Consider the following 22,142-nt stretch of genomic DNA (forward strand, 5'->3'; position numbering starts at 1 on the left):
AATGTAAATGAAAGGAAAAAGAATTTGGAAAAGAAAGGTCAATGATGATGATACACCGACACCAATGATACACTTTCTCCAATAAATATGTTTTGAGTGAAAGTTTTGATTCCTATGACATTCGTGCTTGCTACCAACTTGAAGAAATCAGCAAAAATTCATGAAATTGTTTGTCATCTTTGGTTGATTTAGATGCCTTGGATAAACAGCTGTGTGAAGGTGGAAAGAATCTGATGAAAGATTATCTGATAATGTTCTGGCGTAAATCTCACTGAAGAGCTAAATAACTTTAAGCCTACATCACGGAAAAGTGTTCAAGTAAAGGACACTTAAGTCACCAGGACCATTCCCAAGTCATCATCCAAGATAAATGGCGGCCCAGTACCTCAGTGGTTAGCACTGCTGTCTCACAGCACCAGGGATCCAGGTTCAATCCCACTCTCGGGCAACTGTCTCTGTGGAGTTTGTGCATTCTCCCCATGCTCCAGTTTCCTTGCACAGTCCAAAGATGTGCAGGTTAGGTGGATTGTTCATGGGAAATTGTCCATAGTGTTCCAAGATATGCAGGTTAGCTGGATGAGATATGGCAAATGCATGTTTACAGGGTAGGAGTTTGGTTTTGGGTTTGGGTCTGGGTGGGATGCTCTTTGGAGTGTTGGTGTGGACTCGATGGGCCAAATGGACTGCTTCCACACTGTAGGGATTCTATGATAAGATGCAGATGGCTATTCCTAAGGTCGAAGCAACATTGTGGCTCTTTTGGAGTCTATTGGTAAAAAATGGCTAGTTTCATAACTGAACAGTAGAATGATTTAAATTGCTGGCAGAGGCAAGAACTCTGCAAGAAAAGCTGACTGGACAATCAGTACATGAATGGAAAGTGATACAGTTCATACCTTATCATTTGAGGGTATCAACTGTGACTTTGCTAACCAAAAAAATCATGAACAATAAATGTTTTAAAGTTTAAGCAGGTTGTATTGCTGCTTCCATTTAGTAAGTGCTGATTTCTGCAATTACTCGTGTTGCTGAAGATTAGAAGTTTGTATAAATGCTAATGCTAATTAAGGAATCATTAAGTATTTCATTTGAAAGTATTTCATAATGCAACTAGGTTTATTGCAAGTTCAATTATTTGTTTTTAATTACACATTTACCAACACTTATACACAAATATAAAATTTGGTATCTCTGTTTTTATTATCAGAATATGAAAGAGAAGGAGACGGCCAAGTGGTATTATCGCTGGACTGATAACTCAGAGACTCAAATAATGTTCGGGAGAATCTAGGCACAAATCCCACCACGGCAGTTGGTAGAATTTGAATTCAATTAAAAAGTCTGGAATTAAAAGTCTAATGATGACCATGAATCGATCGTCTGGGGAATTAAAAAAACCCATCTAGTTCACTAATGTCCTTCAAGGAAGGAAATTGCCATCTTTACCTGGTCTGGCCTACATGTGACTCCAGACCCACAGCAATGTGGTTGACTCTTAACTGCCCTCTGGGCAATTAGGGATGGGCAGTAAATGCTGACTAGCCATGTACACCCCCATCTCTTGAATGAATTTTTTTAAAAAGTACTTTTTTTGGGGGGTGCTATGTCGCTTCTTAAGCTTAACATACCTTAGAGCCTTAACATGTAATAATCCTGCCCTGACAGCCAAAATAAATGTATACTGTATAAACTTTATAATTTATAGTCATTAGGACAGAATCTCAAGAATACCAATCTCAAAGAGAACAATTTATACTGCACAAAAAGGGCCTGAACAAAGGATACAGCTGTTCAAGGAGGAAATATCGCACTACCTTCTCAAGAACAACATAATTGGTTTTTGTGCTATAAATTCCATGTAAGGTCTCAGCACACCGTCCAACAATGGGCATGATACTCATGGAGATGAAATCAACATCTTCAGGAGGCAAGAGTAGAAAACAGAAAGCTAGAAAGAGCCTACAGTTGCTGAAATGACCCAGAGTCAATTTGTGGACTTGCTTGGAACACTGGAGCATTCGACACTGCTACCTCAGTCTTCAATAGATTGGCATGTCAGCATCGTCATTGTGAACCATGAATGAGGTAAAAATAGGATGTGGTTGACACGCAACGGAAAATGATGGTGACTATCTCCTAGCACAACGACCACAGATTCCATTCAAAGCTGAACAAGGTCAAAGAGTGTTGGAAACAAATGGCACCTGCAACCTGCAACCTGTGTTTGAAGTGCACACACTCCTGCAGCCTTTGCAGGGTTTACAGAGTAAATGTGTTGTACAACTGCAGTGAACCTCTGAAGTAGGCTCCATCAGCTTACCTTGCTTCTTCTGGTTCTCTCACATGTCTGTGTAAAAAGAAACAGCCTGTCAAACTTTCCTGATTCATAATGGCTATAGTGAAACCAAACAGCATCCCATAAGTAGCCACTGACACTGTAAAAATGACCATCTGATTTATATACATTACAGTATGGACAGTGATGCAGAGTATGGACAAAACTTCAAATTTATTTCATTGCCTCTAAAGCGTTTTAGGATGTAAAGTTGTGGAACGTGCTATATAAATGCAGGAGATAGTGAGGTCTGCAGATGCTGGAGATCAAAGTTGAGAGTGTGTTGCTGGGAAAGCATAGCGGGTCTATTCCAAGGAGTCGGAAAATCAACGTTTCGGGCCAGAGACCTTAATCAGGAATCCAAGCCTGTCTTCCTTCCTTCACAGAAACAGTATATAGACATAAACTATTCCGATGTTACACGTTACATAAACTGCCTGGGTAACAGAAACATCAACATTTTTATTATATTGCCACAGATTGTTTTATCTCATTTGAATTGTAATTAAGTGTATTTACTTTCAAGGAGACACAACCACACAATCTGTTACTGCCATATTGTATGGGTGAGGGGAATTGTAGGGCTCTGGTGATCTGCACTAATTTTACCTTGATCTGCACCAATGCTTAGTGCAATGGACTGGGGCAGACACAGATTCAAATTTACCCTGTTAGTGTCCTAGTCTATATGACTGGTTGAACTGTGTTATGTAATATTCTGTGAAGCCATAGACAGGACATGGCTTGCCTCATCATGTCAAGACCTAGACATTACAGAGAATAACAACAGGGATAGATCATGGTCCCTTCTGGAAACACAGCTCAAAGCCACAGTGGCCACCCTTTTGGTTGCAGAGGTTCCTGATTGAATGGACGGAAGAAATAGAGTAAGGGACGTCACTCAATAGCACGCCCACATGGATTGGAGTGGTTCAAGAAGGTGATTCACCACTCCTTTCTCTAGGACAGTTAAGCTGGACAAAAATATTAGCCTTGCCTGCAACACACATATCCAAAAGCAAGTTAAAAAATATTCTATATAAACAGAGAATTGGACAGAATAGCAATCGCATTCATCCTATTGTCCAATGCTGATATTGTGTAACAGAGAGGAAAGGAGTTCTTTGGACATTTTTCCTTCTAGATGCCTTGATGTTTCTGACCATACAACCTCATTGAAAGGTTCCTTACCATTCCCAATCAGTGACTGGTTAGCTCAGTTGGCCACATGGCTAGTCAGTGATGCAGAGTAACACCAACAGCGTAGGTTCAATTCCTGCATTGGCTGAGGTTCCTATGAAGGTCCCACCTTCTGAACTTCACTCCTCCACTGAGGCATGACAACGCTCAGGTTAAACTCACCACCAGTTATCTCTTTTTAATGAAAGAGCAAGGATTATGGTGACTTTATCTTTTTTATTATGCCCAACAATGAGAGTTCTTATCCTTAATTCCTTTCCATGAATATCATGTCCATTTTTGAAGTGTGTGACAAGATTTTACGTAGAATTTGCCACACGGAAGCTAACAATCTTTTCCTGAGGTCCACATTCTTTATAAGTATACATCCAACTCATTACTTGAGAGTTAGTTGTCTGGTCTGGCATTTGTTTTGGCAATTATCCCATATCTTCGATAGTCACAGGTGAAGTGCCGGAAGACTGGAGGTTGGTAAACGTGGTGCCACTGTTTAAGAAGGGCGGTAAAGACAAGCCAGGGAATTATAGACCAGTGAGCCTGACCTCAGTGGTGGGCAAGATGTTGGAGGGAATCCTGAGGGACAGGATGTACATGTATTTGGAAAGGCAAGGACTGATTTGGGATAGTCAACATGGCTTTGTGCGTGGGAAATCATGTCTCACAAACTTGATTGAGCTTTTTGAAGCAGTAACAAAGAAGATTGATGAGGGCAGAGCAGTAGATGTGATCTATATGGACTTCAGTAAAGCGTTCGACAAGGTTCCCCATGGGAGACTGATTAGCAAGGTTAGATCTCATGAAATACAGGGAGAACTAGCCATTTGGATACAGAACTGGTTCAAAGGCAGAAGACAGAGGGTGGTGGTGGAGGGTTGTTTTTCAGACTGGAGGCTTGTGACCAGTGGAGTGCCACAAGGATCGCTGCTGGGTCCTCTACTTTTTGTCATTTACATAAATGATTTGGATGCGAGCATAAGAGGTACAGTTAGTAAGTTTGCAGATGACACCAAAATTGAAGGTGTAGTGGACAGCGAAGAGGGTTACCTCAGATTACAACAGGATCTGGACCAGATGAGCCAATGGGCTGACAAGTGGCAGATGGAGTTTAATTCAGATAAATGTGAGGTGCTGCATTTTGGGAAAGCAAATCTTAGCAGGACTTATACACTTATGGTAAGGTCCTAGGGAGTGTTGCTGAACAAAGAGACCTTGGAGTGCAGGTTCATAGCTCCTTGAAAGTGGAGTCGCAGGTAGATAGGATAGTGAAGAAGGCATTTGGTAGGCTTTCCTTTATTGGTCAGAGTATTGAGTACAGGAGTTGGGAGGCCATGTTGCGGCTGTACAGGACATTGGTTAGGCCACAGTTGGAATATTGCATGCAATTCTGGTCTCCTGCCTATCGGAAAGATGTTGTGAAACTTGAAAGGGTTCAGAAAAGATTTAAAAAGATGTTGCCAGGGTTGGAGGATTTGAGCTATAGGGAGAGGCTGAATAGGCTGGGGCTGTTTTCCCTGGAGCGTCGGAGGCTGAGGGATGACCTTATAGAGGTTTACAAAATTATGAGGGGCATGGATAGGGTAAATAGGCAAAGTCTGGGGTCGGGGAGTCCAGAACTAGAGGGTATAAGTTTATGTGAGAGGGGAAAGATATGAAAGAGACCTAAGGGGCAACGTTTTCACACAGAGGGTATTACGTGTATGGAATGAGCTGCCAGAGGATGTGGTGGAGGCTGGTACAATTGCAACATTTAAGAGACATTTGGATGGGTATATGAATAGGAAGGGTTTGGAGGGATATGGGCCGGGTGCTGGCAGGTGGGACTAGATTGGGCTGGGATATCTGGTCAGCATGGACAGGTGGGACCAAAGGGTCTGTTTCCATGCTGTACATCTCTATGACTCTGTGACTCCATGTCCCCATGGTTACCAATTTATCCACCAATAAAAGCAAATTCCTCACTAGGTTCATTCTGAAAAAAAAACTTCCCTGTGGAACACACCTATTCAAAGAAAGCTTTAAATATAAAAACTAAATGATCCATTTTCAGCATTATAAGATGGAAAACGAATTGATGATAATCTTGATGAGAAGCTGCTCTTCCCACTCACACTGTGCAAAGTCCTAACTCTCTCATGTTTATACAATTGACAAAAGAAAATATATTCCCCTGCGATTGGCCAACTCTCAGGGCCACCGTATCAAAGATGACAATTAACAATACCACCACCTAAGGCTTAAGTACCATCATTTCCAGGGCCAGTCAGCCTGGCTTTAAAAAAAACTGTACAGCAGCACAGATCAATAAATGACACCTGGCTGATTAAAAAAAAATGCCCTTTGTAGTTTACATGGAGATATAAAGACAATTGTGTTCAAAAAACAATGGATTTTCTTCCACTGCACTGTGCAGCCTTTATACAAGGTCAAAGCAAGAGAGTGTAAAAAGGGAAAGGATTTTACTTTTCTCCACCACTTTGGCACTGTAGATTCTGTCACTACACATTACTCCACCAGCCCTTTCCACCCCCACGTCCAGCACTCATAGAGTCATAGAGATGTACAGCATGGAAACAGACCCTTCGGTCCAACCCGTCCATGCTGACCAGATATCCCAACCCAATCTAGTCCCACCTGCTACGCCCAGCCCATATCCCTCCAAACCCATCTGACATTTCTAAAGGAAAGGCAACATGTAACACAGGAGGGCCAACATCCCCATGCAAACCTCTGCTAGATCTTTGACAGTACACTTGACACTATCCTGCAGTCCCTGGACCCTTGAGTCTTCCTTTAGGGCCAAGCCTTTGAACTGTTGATATCAAGCTGGGTTATTTGTCAAGGAGGTAAGAAAATATCGAAGCTTCTTTATTGGCAACTGCAAGGAACCTGTTGATGGGGTTGTATGGTCAGAAACAACAGGCACCTGGAAGGAAATAGCCCTGACAAACAGAATCCTCACAAGACACGAGCATCCTGCTCACATCATAATTGTGTCTCTGGAAGCTTTGAGATTCCCAATACAAGGGATGGGCTTCTAAAATATATTTTGAATCAAAGTTGAAACAATAAGATTGCCAACTGCTAGATTGTCCTGTATACAGATGGACCACTCATTTCACCCAGACAGCCTAGCCAAGACTGGCACTCCATGGAATCTAATTGTTTAGGCATAAGATTGACAACAGTACAGTTGCATTGCCATTGATAGTGTGTCTCCGACGCCACGTCTTAAATGGAGTGAATCTGCATCACCAACACCGTACCACATAATAAATGGGAGGACATAGGTTATTCCAGCCTAATAAATGTGAACATTTTACATGTTAAACCGGTTCTGTCACCCTGACACAAGCGCAGAGTCATGCAATGATACAAACTGCAACCCATCATCATCTTTCAAAGTTTTGTTTTAATCACTGCCTTCATAAAAAAATGAATGTTAAAAACACACCAAAGGAACTAGGTGAAGCATTGAGTAAGACATTGATCTTCCATGGATAGAAGTTTATAAGATTGTGAATTGCATGGATAGAGTAGAAAGTATGAGGTTTTTCCCAGTATGGAGGGGTCAATACTCGGGGACAGAGGTTCAAGGTGCGGGGGTGGAGGAGGTGGGAATGTTTAAGAGATGTGTGAGGCAAGCTTTTCACACAAAGAGTGGTGAGTGCCTGGAACACGCCGCCAAAGGAGGAAGCAGACACATTGGCAGCATTCAACAAGCACCTGGACAAGTACATGATCAGGAAGGGTGTAGAGGATTACAGATCCTGTAAGTGAAGACAATTTTAGCATGGAAGGGCGAAATGTGTCAGCATAGGCTTGGAGAACTGAACGGCCTGCTCCTGTACTGGTTTGTCCTTTGTTTTTTGTTCTACTTGAGGAACCTGGGATAATGCAGGAGTCTCCCCTTAGTGAGTTTTGAGAAGATTTGTAGCTCAGGTTGAGGTTTTGAATATAGGTTTGCTCGCTGAGCTGAAAGGTTCATTTCCAGATGTTTCATTACCCTACCAGGTACCATCTTCAGTGGACCTCAGGCAAAGCAATTCTGAAAATTCCTGCTTTCTATTTATATGTTTGGGTCTCCCCTGTCTGTCTGCTGCATTTAAGCATTACACATGAAATGAGCTTGGCAATCTCAATTCAACTGAGAGAACATCAAAACAAAATAGATAAATACATTGATTTATGGTAGGCAAGAGAATCAAGGATTATGTTTGGTTTGCGGGGGAGGGGATGGAAGGAAGTGAAAGCAAACAAAAAATGGACTTTAGACCAAACCATTGATAATGGTAACAGCCTTAAATGACAGAATCCCTACAGTGTGGAAGGAGCCCATTCGGCCCATCGAGTCCACACTGACCCTCCAAACAGCACCCCAACCAGACCCACACCTCCCAACTCTCTCCCCATAACCCTACATTTTCCCATAATCCCCCTAGCCAGCACATCCATGGATACTAAGTCGATTTAGCATTGCCAATTCACCTGAGCCAATTTTCTCACTGTGGGAGAAAACCAGAAAACCTGGTGGAAACCCCACACAGATACGGGGAGAATGTGCAAACTACATACAGACAGTCACCTGGAATCGAACCCGCATCCCTGGTGCTGTGAGGCAGCAGTGCTAACCAAGGGCACAAAGAAGGGCTGAATGACTTTTTTTTTATTCATTCACAGGATGTTGGCATCACTGGCTAGGTCAGCATTTATTGCCTTATACCCATCCCTCATTGCCTAGTCATGTGTAGGCCATGATAAGGATGGTAGTCCCTCTTCCTAAAGGGGCTTTAGTAAACCAGATGTTTTTTTCCAACAATCAACAATGGATGCTGCCTGACCTGCTGTGCTTTTCCAGCACCACTCTAATCTAGACTCTGGTTTCCAGCATCTGCAGTCTTTGTTTTTACCTAATAGATTCATGGTCATCATTACTCAGTGGCTAGCACTGCTGCCTCACAGCAGCAGGGACCTGGGTTCGATTTCAGCCTCGGGTGACTGTCTGTGTGGAGTCTGAACATTCTCCCCACGTCTGTGTGGGATTCTCCCCAAGTCTATGTGGGTTTCCTCCGAGTGCTCCGGTTTCCTCCCACAATCCAAAGATGTGCAGGTTAGCTGAACTGGCTATACTAAATTGCCCAGAGTGTTCAGCGATGTGGAGGTTAGGCTCATTAATTAGGGGTAAATGCAGAGTAAAAGGATAGGGGAATGGGTCTGATTACTCTTCGGAAGGTCGGTGTGGACTTTTTTGGGCAAAATGGCCTGTTCCCACACTGTAGGAATTCTATGATTACACTCTTAATTCCAGACTTTTTTTTACTGAATTCAATTTCCACCATCTGCCATAACGGATAAACAGTCCTGTGATGATACCACAAGACCATCACTTCCCTTATAACTCCTGTTTCTAATATGGTGCAACTGGCAATGGCAATCAGTCTATCCAAAGGAAGAACCTGGAAAAAATATTACATTGGCATGGTAATGGTTCACTAATGTCTTTTAGGGATGGTAACTGGTCTACAGTGTCTATAGACTCACAGGTTGTTGCTTAACTGCCAGGCAAGCCAATCAGTCCAAGGTCAATTGGGGTGGCACAGTGGCTCAGTGGTTAGCACTGCTGCCTTACAGCACCAGGGTCCCAGGTTCAATTCCAGCCTCGGGTGACTGTCTGTGTGGAGTTTGCATGTTCTCCCCATGTCTGCGTGGGTTTCCTCCAGGTACTCTGGTTTCCTTCCACAGTCCAAAGGTGAATTGGCTATGCTAAATTGCCCATAATGTTAGGTACATTAGTCAGAGGGAAATGGGTCTGGGTGGGTTACTCTTCGGAAGGTTGGGCCAAGTGTATACCAATATACTCACCACCCTCTGCATGAAAAAGTTGCCCCTTAGTTCCATTTTAAATCTTTCCCCTCTCACCCTAAACTTATGCCCTCTAGTCTTGGACTCCCCTACCCTGGGAAAAGACCTTGGCTATTCATCCCATCCATGCCCCTCACGATTTTATAGGTTTCTATAAGGTCACGCCTCAGCCTCGGATGCTCCAAGGAAAATAGCCCCTTCCCTATAGCTCAAACCCTCAATCTTTTCTGAACTCTCTCAAGTTTCACAACATCCGTCCTGTGGAGGGAGACCAGAACTGAATGCAGTATTCCAAAAGTGGCCCGACTGATCATCCCCTTTTGCCCTTGCAAAGCTGATGGTAAGCCATAATCTTGAATCTCTTCAATCTTTGGGGTGTAGAGACACTCAATGCAATTCACGAGGCAATTCCAGGATTTTGATCCAGAAACATTGATACATTTTCAAGTCCGGATGATAACTGGCTTAGAGGGGAGTTTACAGGTGGTGTTCCAATGCATTTGCTATCCTTGCTCTGCTAGCTGGTGGGTTTAGAAGGTGTTGTCGAAGATCTTTTGGGAAGCTTACTTCAGGAAGGTTATGGATTGCAGGGGTCAAGGAGGAAGCTTACCAACACCTTCTCAAGGGCAATTAGGGATACTCAGTAAAGGGTGGCTCAGACAGAAATGCCCACATTCTGTGAAATAAGTTTTAAAAATAAGGATGCAAAGAGCATTTGGGTAAGACTATAGAGTATCTAGAACAGAGGTGACCAGAAACAAGTGTTGGAATTTGATTTTGCTGTCTTCCACAAAGATTTGCTCAAATGGGGAACGTCCAAGTAAGCACAGTGAGGGAGGCTGAAACAATCGCAGACATGGAAGGATTCAGAAAACAAAAACTGTAAAGACTTGGAGAAAGGATGAATGATTGAGACTAGGTTGGGAGAGTTAGGAGTCATCAGCTGAATTAACTAGCTAGCGAGCCAATAGACTTATTAACATCAGCAGCATAAGGAGCCAAAATAAAACAGTACTTAGCAATGGATTGGTAAATGATTACTAAGGGCCTGCTTTTTGGCAGAGTTGAAAAACAGAAACTGCTAGCTGGTTGAGGGAGTTGTCATAAGTTCAATGTGCCAAGTGGCCTCTCCCAGCATCACTTCCATGTATTCTCAGGGATTTACAATGCTTATACTTTCTGCCTGTTCCTCCAATTAATTTAGTAATAGAATCATACCAAATTGGAGCAGCAGTATGCCAGTCAGCCCCTCAAGCCTCCCTGCCATTCATTACAATCATAGCTGAACATCCAACTCAATGGCCTGTTCCCCATTTTCCCCCCCATGCCCTTCGATCCCTTTAGCCCCAAGTGCTATATTCAACTCCTTTTGAAATCATGCAATGTTTTGACCTCGACTGCTGTCAGTGTTAGTGAACTCCACTGATCCAGCACACTCTAGGTGAAGACATTTCTCCTCTTCTCAGTCCTAAATAGTTTACCCCATATACTTAGACTGTGACACCTGATCCTGGGTTCCCCAGCCATTGAGAACATTCTTCCTGGATTTAGTCTGTCTAATCCTGTCAGAATATTACAGGTCACTATGGAATCCATCACTCATTCTTCTAAACTCCAGTGAATACAATCCTAATCAGTTTAACCTCTCCTTCTATGCTAGTCATGCCATCCCTGGAATTAGTCTGGTAAACCTTTGCTTCACTCCCTCTCTAACAAGAACATCCTCCCTCAGGTAAGGAGACCAAAACTGCACACAATATTCTAGGCATGGTCTCACCAAGGCACTGCATAATTGCAGCAAGACATCCCTATTCCTGTACTCAAGTGCTCTTGCTAAGAAGGCTAACATACGATTTGCCTTCTTTACCACCTGCTGCACCAATATGCTTACCTTCAGCAACTGGTGAACAAGGACACCCAGGTCTCTTTGCACATTCCCCTCCCTCAATTTACAGCCATTCAGATAATAATCTGTCTTCATGTTTTTGCCACCAAAGTGGATAACCACAACTTATACACATTATACTGCATCTGCTTTGCAATTACCCACTCATACAGCTTGCATTTCACAATGCATTTGCTGTACAACAGAGATGACCAAACGTACCCAGAGGCACTGACAATTCAGGAATTAAAGGTCAATCAAGCTGACCTTTTTGCAATTATATTGATTACTTTTCCTGATTTATGTCGGCTTAGAGATTTACAAAGGGTTATCTCTGAAATTGCCTCTTTTGCTGGATGTGTCTTAAATCTGATCATCAACATCTGTCACTAACATCTGCTTGTCTGACAAATCAAACAACTCTAATTTCCACCCTCTCATCATTAGTGGTCATGCCTTCAGCTGCCTTGGCGCTATCCACGGAAAATCTCTCTCTAAATCTCCATGCTTTTCTTTATTGAAACCTACCCTGACCAAGCTTCTGTCCTTATAGCTCTGGTCATTCAGCATCAAATTTTGTTTCAAAGCATGTGCATTTCACACTAAGTTTTATTACACTGAATCTTCTTTTAAATTTGTACATAGCATCTGGCTGCCAACATTAGTGCCTGCCCCTAATTACTCTGGAAAAGTTGATGGCAATCTGCCTCCTTCATGCATTTCTTGAAGTGTAGGGACAGCATTGTACTGTTAGGAAAAAGAGTTCCAGAATTTTGACCTAAAAGGTGATATATTGCAAAGTCATGATATAGTGCACAGCTGAGAGGGGAACTTGCAGGCCATGGTATTCCCATGCATCTGCTTTCCTTGCCCTTCTAGGTGATAGGAGTCACAGGCTTGAAAGATGTCAAAGGAGCCTTGGTGGGTTAAGGCAGTGCATCCTGTAGATGGCACATATCACTGCCAGAGTGTGTCAGTGGTGAAGGCAGTCAATGTTAGAAATGGTGGATGGGGTACCAATCAATATGGCCACTTTGTCTTCAATAGTGTTAAGACTCCTGAGTGTCATTGGAGCTGCACAAATCACACTCTTGATTTATTCCTTGTAGATGGTAGATAGATTTTTGGGCTGACAGGAGGTGAGTTATGCATCATAGAATTCCTTTGACCTGCTGTTGTAGCCATAGTAATTGGATGACTGGTCCAGTTTAGTCTCTAGTTAATGGTAACCTCCAGGATGTTGACAGTGGAGGAATCAGTGATAGCAATTTCATTGAATGTGAAGGAGAAATGGTTAAATTCTCCCTTGTTGGAGATGGTCATTGCCTGATACTTGCCATTAGTCATCCCAAGCCTGGAAATTGTCTGGACCTGGACTATTTCAGTATCTGATGAGTTGCGAATGGTGCTGAACATTGTGCAATCATCAGCTAACATCCCCATTTCTAACCTTATGATGGCTGGAAGGTCATTGATGAAATAGTTGAAGATAGTTGACCCATGGATTATCCTGAGGAAATCCTGATTAATGTTCTGGACCTGAGATGACTGATCTCCAACAACCACAGCCATCGTCCCTTGTGCTAGGCATTACTAAAACCAGCGGAAAGTTTTCCCCGATCCCACTGACTCCAGTTTTGCTCAAGATCCTTGATGCCTCACTTGGTCAAATGCAGCCGTAATGCCAAGGGCAGTCACTCCCACCTCACCTCTGGTATTCAACTCTTTTTTTTAATGTGTGGACCAAGGCCAATAATGACCCGAGTAATCATAACAGAACATAAACTGAACTTCACTGAGCAGGTTATTGCTGAGCAGGTGTTGACAACCTTTTCCATCACTTTACTGATGACTGAGAGTAGACTAAGAGGGCAGTAATTGGCCAGGTTCGATTTGTCCTGCTTTTTATGTACTGATCATACCTAAGCAGCTTTCCACATTGTTCGGTAGATGCCAGGGTTGTCGCTGTACTGGAAAAGGATTCTGGATTAGAGTGGTGCTGGAAAAGCACAGCAGTTTTTTACCTAGCTGTACTGGAAAAGCTTGGCTACATATGTGGCTAGTTCCAGAGCACATGTCTTCATTGGTTTTGCTGGAACAATCTCCTTTGCAGTATCCAGTGCCTTCAGCCATTTCTTGACGTCAGATCGGATGAAGAGCTGCCATTTGTGAAGCTGGGAACCTCAGAAGGAAGCTGAAGGCGGATCCGTTTGACATTTCTGGCTGGAGGTGAACGCAAATGGTGTAGCCTTGTCTTTTGCATTGATGTGCTGGGTTCCCCTGTTATTGAGGCTGGGGACATTTGTGGATCTTTCATTCCCTGCCTGATGCTTATTTATCCACCACCATTCATAACTAGATACAAGACTGCAAAACTTCAATCTGGTCGGTTGGTTGTAGGGCCACTTAGTCCTGCTTATTGCACACTGCTTCCACCGATTGGCTCCCAACTATTCCTCTGTTGCAGCTTCACCAGTTTGACATCTCATATGTGGATGCCCTTAGTGCTGCTCCAAGGGTGGTCTTCCAACTTGAACGCAATCATACACTGAGGGCATGCTAGGCCTTGAGGTGACAGATTGTGGTCAAATGCAATACTGTTGCTGCTCATGGTCCACAGCACACCTCATAAATGCCCAGTATGAATTGCTCGATCTATTCTGTTCTGTTCATCCCATTTAGAATGGTGGCAGTGCTACACAACATGATGGAGGGTATCATCAAATGCAAAGTCTGGATTTTGTCTTCACAATCTCAACACCACAATTGCAACCAAACTAATCTCCAAATTCCAAGACCTAGTTGTCTACTCTGTCCTCTGACTTCCTGACCCACAGACCGCAGTCAGTGAGAATGGGCAACACCTCCTACATGATAATTCTCAACACTGGTGCCCTGTAAGGTGGTATACTCAGCCTCTTACTATACTCCCTTTACACTGACGGCTGTGTGGCCAAATTCTGTCCCAACTCCACCTACAAGTTTGCTGATGACACCATTGTTGTAGGTCAGATCTCAAATGACAAGACAGAATATAGTAAAGAGATGGGGTGCTTGGTGGTGTGGTGCAAAGATAACAATCTCTCCCTCAACGTCAGCAAAACGGAAGAGCTGGTCATTGACTTCAGGAAGCAAGGTGAAGGACACACATCAATGATGCTGAGGTGTAAAGGGTTGACAGCGTCAAGTTCCTGGAAGTGATGATCATCAACAATCTGTCCTCGTCTACCCACAATGATGCTACGATCAAGAAAGCACAAAATTGCCTCTACTTCCTCCGGAGGCTAAAAGAAATTCAGCATGTCCATAAAGACTCTTACCAATTTCTTTACAGGCACCATAGAAAGCTTTCTATCCAGATGCATCACGGCTTGGAAAGGTAACTGCTTTGCCCAGGACTATATGAAACTACAGAGCATTGTGAACACAGCCCAGTGTAACACACAAGCCAATCTTCCATCCATTGACTCCATTCCATCCAGTGACTCCATCTCTACTTCCCACTCCCTGAGAAAGGCAGCCAACCACGCCTCCAAACTGATTATAAATTCTTCTAACCACTTCTGTCAGATAGAAGATACAAAAGCGTAAATACACGTACCAACAGATTCAAGAACAGCTTTTTTCCTGCTGTTATTAAACTTCTGGATGGATGTCTCAAATTTTAAATTTAATGTTGATCACCCTCTACGTGTACGTTCTCTGCAGCCGTAATATTTTTTCCTCGCTCTGTTCTATTACCCCATTGCACTTTGTATGGTATGATCTGCCTGTACTGCATGCAAAACAAAACTTTTCACTGTACCAAGGTACATGTGACAACATTAAATCAAATTAATGGTGTCTCCTACTGATACTATCAAGGACAGATGCATCTATGAGAGGTAGATTGGTGAGGGCAATGCCAAGGAGATTATTCTTTCACTTCCTATCACAGAATTTAATCTATCACTTATGCTCTTTAGAATACGGCTTAGCTCAAATCAGTATTAGTGCTACTGAGCTGCACTTGGGAATGAACATTGAATTCTTCCTCCTAAAAGTATATTCTGTGCTCTGGTCACCGCCAGCAATTCTTCCAAATGGTGTTCAACTTGGAGAAGTACTGAATTATCAGCTGAGGGGTTTGGAGGGGGTCACTGGGTAGTAGTCCATAGAAGATTTGCTTGCTGAGGTAATTGGAGGCAGACTGGGCACTTTGCAGGACCAAGAATGATCATAAGTTTGTGCGATATACAATTAACTGATCAGGATAGCCATTATTCAGCATCATGTTTTCACAGTAAACAAGTGCCTTGGGATCTATTTACAAGGCTGTCAATCTTATAGTGCTTGGAACTGTTGAAATCCCAAAGTGTAATGTGACTCAGATTACTCTGGAAGGCTAAGGAACTCAAAGGTTTGAGTGACAGATTTCATGCTGCTACTCTGCGAGTATCGAGTAACAGGATGTTGCCATCAAGCCAAAAGGATGAATAATGTCATGAATAATGTGGCATGCAAATTTCAGACTGGCAAGTTGCATCGAACAGCATGTCCCTTCGATTGTTCACAATAAGCAAGGTACTGACCACAACCAACCAGCCCACACTTGCAAAATTCACAACACAGTAAGTAACAGGAAATGTGAATCTGTGATTGGACAGCATTTGTTTAATAATCTTGAGCACATGAAGCATTACTCTGACAGTCAATTTAGGATTGTCATGGTGTGGCACAATTGTGTGTACTGGAAGCTACATTTACTATACATTGTAGATTAGATTAGATTAGATTAGATTACCTACAGTATGGAAAAAGTAACCACCCAGACCCATTCCCCTACCCTACATGTAGCCCTGACTAATGCACCTGACACCATGGGCAGTTTAGCACGGCTAATTTACCTGACCTGCACATCTTTTGGATTGTGGGAGGAAACCGGAGCACCCAAAGGAAACCCATGTAGACACAGGGAGAACGTGCAAACTCCACACAGATAGTCGTCTGAGGCAGGAATCAAACCCAGGTCCCTGGCGCTGTGAGGCAGCAGTGCTAACCACTGAGCTACTGTGCCGCACCAAGTACATCCAGTCCCAGTCTTTCAATCAGAATTGCATCTGTTTCAACCAATAGCATAGATGATAATTATTTGCTCTTCCATTTCTCAGCCCTGATCAATCAAAGCCAACCTGCTGGTTTAAAATTTAAACAAAGCCTTTCTGATCATCAAATTGGCTTTAACGGGTGCATTCTCCAAGACAACACTTCTATCAATTAGTGCCAATTTGCCAAGAAAGCATCACTCTCTTCTCATTACATTGTTTCTTCCCTCTTGAATTTGTGTTCTTGCGAAATATCCGGGGATGAGTCAAGATGAAAACATTCAACAAAATGTGCCTTTTCTCAGCAATACTCTAATTCCATATGACCAAACAACTATTTTAATTCCTTTGTTTAGACTTTGTTACAAATGAGTGGCTTACTAAGCCATTTAAGAGTCTCGAATCACATGTGAGCCAGACCAGGTAAAAGTCGTAGATTTCCTCCATTAGGAATAAGTACAACAAATTGTTACCATTAGACTCTTTTTAATTACAACTTTTTAATTGGATTCAAATTCCACCATTTGAACATATAACCCACAAACATTAGCATGTTACTAGTCCAGTAACATGACCACCACCTCCCCATTGTTCTTGGGAATGTACATAGATTAATGAGGAAATAAATTTACACATTAGTTCTGGCTTTTGAGTCCTGTGAACATTCCTATGTAGCTCATAAATACAAAACATTTCCCTTCACTGCATCAATAAAAAGCACTCTCTGCAATGACAAATGTTACTTTGGGAGGATCCGAGACTGTCTTTCAAATGATAGAGTTAGGGGGAAGCTATGCCAAGAGTTTGCCAATATTTGACAGAATATTTGAAAACCATCCACAATAGAATGTTGCATTTTATGATGTTATATAAATAAAAAACTACTGGCACATTCCACATCATCAACCAATGAAATAAATGCCAGTATCATCAATGACAAATCTAAAGCAAAAAGATTAGGAAGACATACTAGACGCTTGCCTTTGTCAACTGATTATAAGAACAGGGAGGTCAAGTTGGAGCTGTACAGAAACTTGGTTCAGCTTCAAATGGAGTTTGATAGAATCCTTACAGTGTGGAAGCAGGCCATTCAGCTCACACCAACCTTCCAAAGAATATTTCCCCCATATACCTGTAACCCCACATTTTGGCTAACTCACCTAGCCTGCACATCACATCCCTGGACACTACAGGACAATTTAGTATGGCTGATCCACCTAACCTGCACACCTTTGGACTGTGGGAGGAAACCCATGAAGTCACAGAGAGGATATGTAAACTCCAGTCAGCTGAGGTTGGAATCGAAGCTTGTTCCCTGGGTCTGTGAGACAGCAATGCTAACCACTGAGCCACCGTGCCACCCAGTGTGCAGTTCTGGTCACCAGACTATAGGAAGGTTGTGGTTGCACTAGAGGGGTTGCAGAGAAGATCCACCCAAATGATGTCAAGGGTGGAGCATTTAAGTTTTGATGGGAGGCTGGATAAGTGCAAGTTGTCTTCTTTGAAGTAGAGAAGATTGAGGGGCGATCTGTTAAAGATGTATAAAATTATGAGCAGTACAGAAAAAGTGGATAGAAAGCAATTGCTCCCCATAGTTAAAGGGTCAAGAACAAGTTTTAAAATGAAAGGCCGGAGGTTTAGAGGGGATTTGAGGAAACATTTTTTCACCCAGAGGCTAGCAGGAATATGGAAATGCATGGCCTGGGAGAGTAGTGGAGGAGACAAACCTCACAGCCTTTACAAAGTACTTGGATGAGCACTTGAGGTGGCAGAACATTCAAGGCTATGAACCAAGTGTGGGAAAATGGGAGTCATCTTGGTAGTTGTATAGAGACTGCAAGAGCTGAAGGGGTTCTACTCTTGTGTACAGTTTTATGATTTTATGACTCTCTGTCATTCACAAAATATGTCACATAACTGTTTGCTGTTTGTAGAGTCTTACACAAACTAACTTCTGTGTTTACATACATAGCAACCACAATTAAGTTCATGTTTCAGGCTTGTGACCTTTCACGTTCATTGATTTGAAATGTCAATTCTGTTTTTCTCTGCAATGACCTGCTGAAGGCTTCCTGTTTTACTTCAGATGTCTAGTGTCTGCAGCTTTGGACTTTTGGCTAGAGTAGTCTTGTTTTGTTGTGGCAAATGGTAATCACTGGACACATTTGAGACAGATAGGACATAAGATAAATATCTACTTCTTCCCTCTGTGGAGACAAGAAGGAAGTCCGAAGTGATGCTTATAGAACGAAAATGATTTTATACATTGGCAAGTGTTGATTTAAGCTGAAAAACGTGTTGCTGGAAAAGCGCAGCAGGTCAGGCAGCATCAAAGGAGCAGGAGAATCGATGTTTCAGGCATAAGCCCTTCTTCAGGAATGAGGAGGGTGTGCCAAGCAGGCTAAGATAAAAGGTAGGGAGGAGGGACTTGGGGGAGGAGCGTTGGGAATGCGATAGGTGGAAGGAGGTTAAGGTGAGGGTGATAGGCCGGAGAGGGGGTGAGGGCGGAGAGGTCAGGATGAAGATTACAGGTCAAGAAGGCGGTGCTGAGATAAGGTGGGGGGAGGGAAAATGAGGAAGCTGGAGAAATCTGCATTCATCCCTTGTGGTTGGAGGGTTCCTAGACGGAAAATGAGGCGCTCTTCCTCCAGGCGTCGTTTTGCCATGGTCTGGCGATGGAGGATTTAAGTCTGGGGTGACTTTGAAATTGAGATACTGATCTAAAGGGTGAAGTGGATGGAAGATAGCAGAAAGAGGGGCTGAAGGTGGCATAGTTGGATATCAGGCATCACAGAGTGACTGCAGATTAGCTAGTGTGGGTGCATGAGGATGGTGCAGGACAGACACACATGTGCATATCAGGACAGGAGATCTCATAGCAGTGCTGGATAGAGCAGCAGACCACTATGAACAGAGCTGCATGCTGTATATAGCATCACAGATTTCCTCTTTCATCCTGACCCATGAGTAAATTACGAGAAGGTCAACAGTCTGCGTTAAGAGACTGAGAAACTCGGTCCATTTCATCTGGTTAAAACACTGGAATATTTATCAAATGCACCCAGATGCCGAGGAAGGAAATATGGTGTCTTTGTCCCATTTAAGACAAGTCTAAATCCATTCTTGCCAGAAATTGACTTTATATGCTCTAGTAATGCTGGATGAAACCAGTAATGGAATATTAAATATACCTGCAGCTTAAATTATAGCAAGTGCCGAGTCCCTGTGCTTTTCACTGTAAATAACATCTCAACCCTAGGAGTTCTTAACGGTAAAATTGAAATATTAAACACTGCAGCCCTCACATTTTGAGCTGAAAACTCGACAAAGATGATAAAGCACACACATAAGCAGAGTAGACTTATTTTCACAAAACAGTTTAGCGGTTATGCACTGATCGGGGCCCTGAGTGTAACTCGTTATTATGTATGTTCTTAATTAACATTGATGCCAAAAATATGTTCCCAAAGAGGGGGGGGGGGAAAGGAAATGAAAAGATACATTGGCATTCAGTGGCTGCCACATTAATCAGCTCCAGTCATCACTGTGACAGATATTTCAGCATCAATTCAATTTTCCCTGCTGTGTGTACCACAAACCATGGCTGGTCTTGATGCCTACAGGTGACATTAAAGAAATATATTTCAATGCATAAGATTTCCCCAGCGACATCCCCACTAGCTTGTGGATCACACACCAACATTCCCAATTGCTTCTAAGCTATTGCACAGTATGTACTATTTAGCAAAACAGATTAGATCCATCATGTCCATCTGTGCAGAGAGAAACAGAGTGAACATTGAGTCCAATATGATTGTTCAGGAGAAGAGTCACGTTTTACTTGAAACTTTACTCTCTCCACAGATGCTGCCTGACCTTCTGAGTTTTACTAGCACTTTCCCTTTTCTTTTTCAGATCTCCAGCACTTTGCTTTGGACACACACATCTGATTCTCCACCCTGTTGGTCGAGCTGGTCTAGGATGCTACTAACTGCACCATATCTAAGCAAGAAATAAACACTGAAGGATTAGCAATCCAATTTTCTGCAACCATATGTGTTGTAAATTATGGGGGAGGTGCAGTGAAGTGGGAACACTTGGATAGCTCTGAGAGAACTAAGAAAGTGATGATAGGACAAATGGCCTCCTTCAGTGATACATGAGGGGTGGCACAGTGACTCAGTGGTTAGCACTGCTGCTTCACAGCACCAGGAACCTGGGTTTGATTCCAGCCTCAGGTGATTTAGGGTTTGTACATCCTCCTCCTGTCTGCATGGGTTTCCTCCGGGTGCTCTGGTTTCCTCCCACCGTCCAAACCTGCGCAGGTTAGGTGGATTGGCCATGTTAAATTGCCCCTTAGTGATCACGGATGTGCAGGCTAGATGTATTAATGATGGGAAATGCAGGATTGAGAGGGTGGATCTTGTTGGGTAGCTGTTCAGAGGGTCGGTGCAGACTCAATGGGCCAAATGGCCTCTTTCTGCAGATTCTATGATTCCCATGGTGAGATCAAATTTCAAATATGGGAAATTCATGCTGTAATTCTATACCACTATAGGTAGATATAGTAATGTGCCTGTTTATGGATCAGTTTAATCTCTAGGATATTTTCATTGACTTGTGACTCAGAGGAGAAACCAAAACAGAATACTCCAAATACAATCAGCAGTCCTTTGTAATCTCTTTCCTTTAATATTTTCAGAAACAAAGGGTGCTAGAAACTTACAGGATGATGTCTGAAGTAATCCTTTAGAGTCATGGAGTCTTAGAGATGTACAGCATGGAAACAGACCCTTCAGTTCAACTTGTCCATGCCGACCAGATATCCCAACCCAATCTAGTCCCACCTGCCAGCACCCGGCCCATATCCCTCATAACCCTTCCTAATCATATACCCATCCAAATGCCTTTTAAATGTTGCAATTGTACCAGCCTCCACCACATCCTCTGGCAGCTCAAACCATACACGTACCACCCTCTGTCTTAGGTCCCTTAGGTCTCTTTTATATCTTTCCCCTCTCACCCTAAACCTATGCCCTCTAGTTCTGGACTCCCCAACCCCAGGGAAAAGACTTTGCCTATTTACCTTATCCATGCCCCTCATAATTTTGTAAACCTCTATACGGTCGCCCCTCAGCCTCCGACACTCCAGGGAAAACAGCCCCAGCTTGTTCAGCCTCTCCCTATAGCTCAAATCCTCCAACCCTGGCAACATCCTTGTAAATCTTTTCTGAACCCTTTCAAGTTTCACAACACCTTTCCGATACAAAGGAGACCAGAATTGCATGCAATCTTCCAACAGTGGCCTAACTAATGTCCTGTACAGCTGCAACATGACTTCCCAACTCCTGTACTCAATACTCTGACCAATAAAGGAAAGCATACCAAATGCCTTCTTCATTATCCTATCTACCTGCGACTCCACTTTCAAGAAACTACGTACCTATACTCCAAGGTCTCTTTGTTCAGCAACATTCCATAGGTCCTTACCATTAAGTGTATAAGTCCTGCTAAGATTTGCTTTCCCAAAATGCAGCACCTCGCATTTATCTGAATTAAACTCAATCTGTCACTTCTCAGCCCATTGGCCCATCTGGTCCAGATCCTGTTGTAATCTGAGGTAACCCTCTTCGCTGTCCACTACACCTCCAATTTTGGTGTCATCTGCAAACTTACTAACTGTACCTCTTACGCTTGCATCCAAATCATTTATGTAAATGACAAAAAGTAGAGATCCCAGCACCGATCCTTGTGGCATTCCACAGGCCTCCAGTCTGAA

At 43.0% G+C, this 22,142-nt stretch overlaps 1 protein-coding gene across 5 annotated transcripts in view; it reads right to left on the bottom strand.

Annotated features, from left to right (window-relative positions):
• Positions 1–22,142, bottom strand: part of elk1 (ETS transcription factor ELK1) — a 108,797-nt gene that overhangs the window by 61,304 nt on the left and 25,351 nt on the right. Inside the window, exon 2 of one of the 5 annotated variants that reach the window (XM_087994089.1) lies at positions 2,321–2,347. The exons of the other annotated variants lie outside the window; for them this stretch is intronic. The gene's annotated coding sequence lies outside the window, so the exon portion shown is untranslated. The remainder of the gene's footprint in view (positions 1–2,320; positions 2,348–22,142) is intronic. 5 annotated transcript variants of the gene reach the window in all.

The sequence above is a fragment of the Chiloscyllium plagiosum genome, unplaced genomic scaffold (assembly GCF_037043375.1).
Source record: "Chiloscyllium plagiosum isolate Xiang-an unplaced genomic scaffold, Cpla_swu_hap1 HiC_scaffold_14, whole genome shotgun sequence".
Taxonomy (NCBI): Eukaryota; Metazoa; Chordata; class Chondrichthyes; order Orectolobiformes; family Hemiscylliidae; genus Chiloscyllium; species Chiloscyllium plagiosum.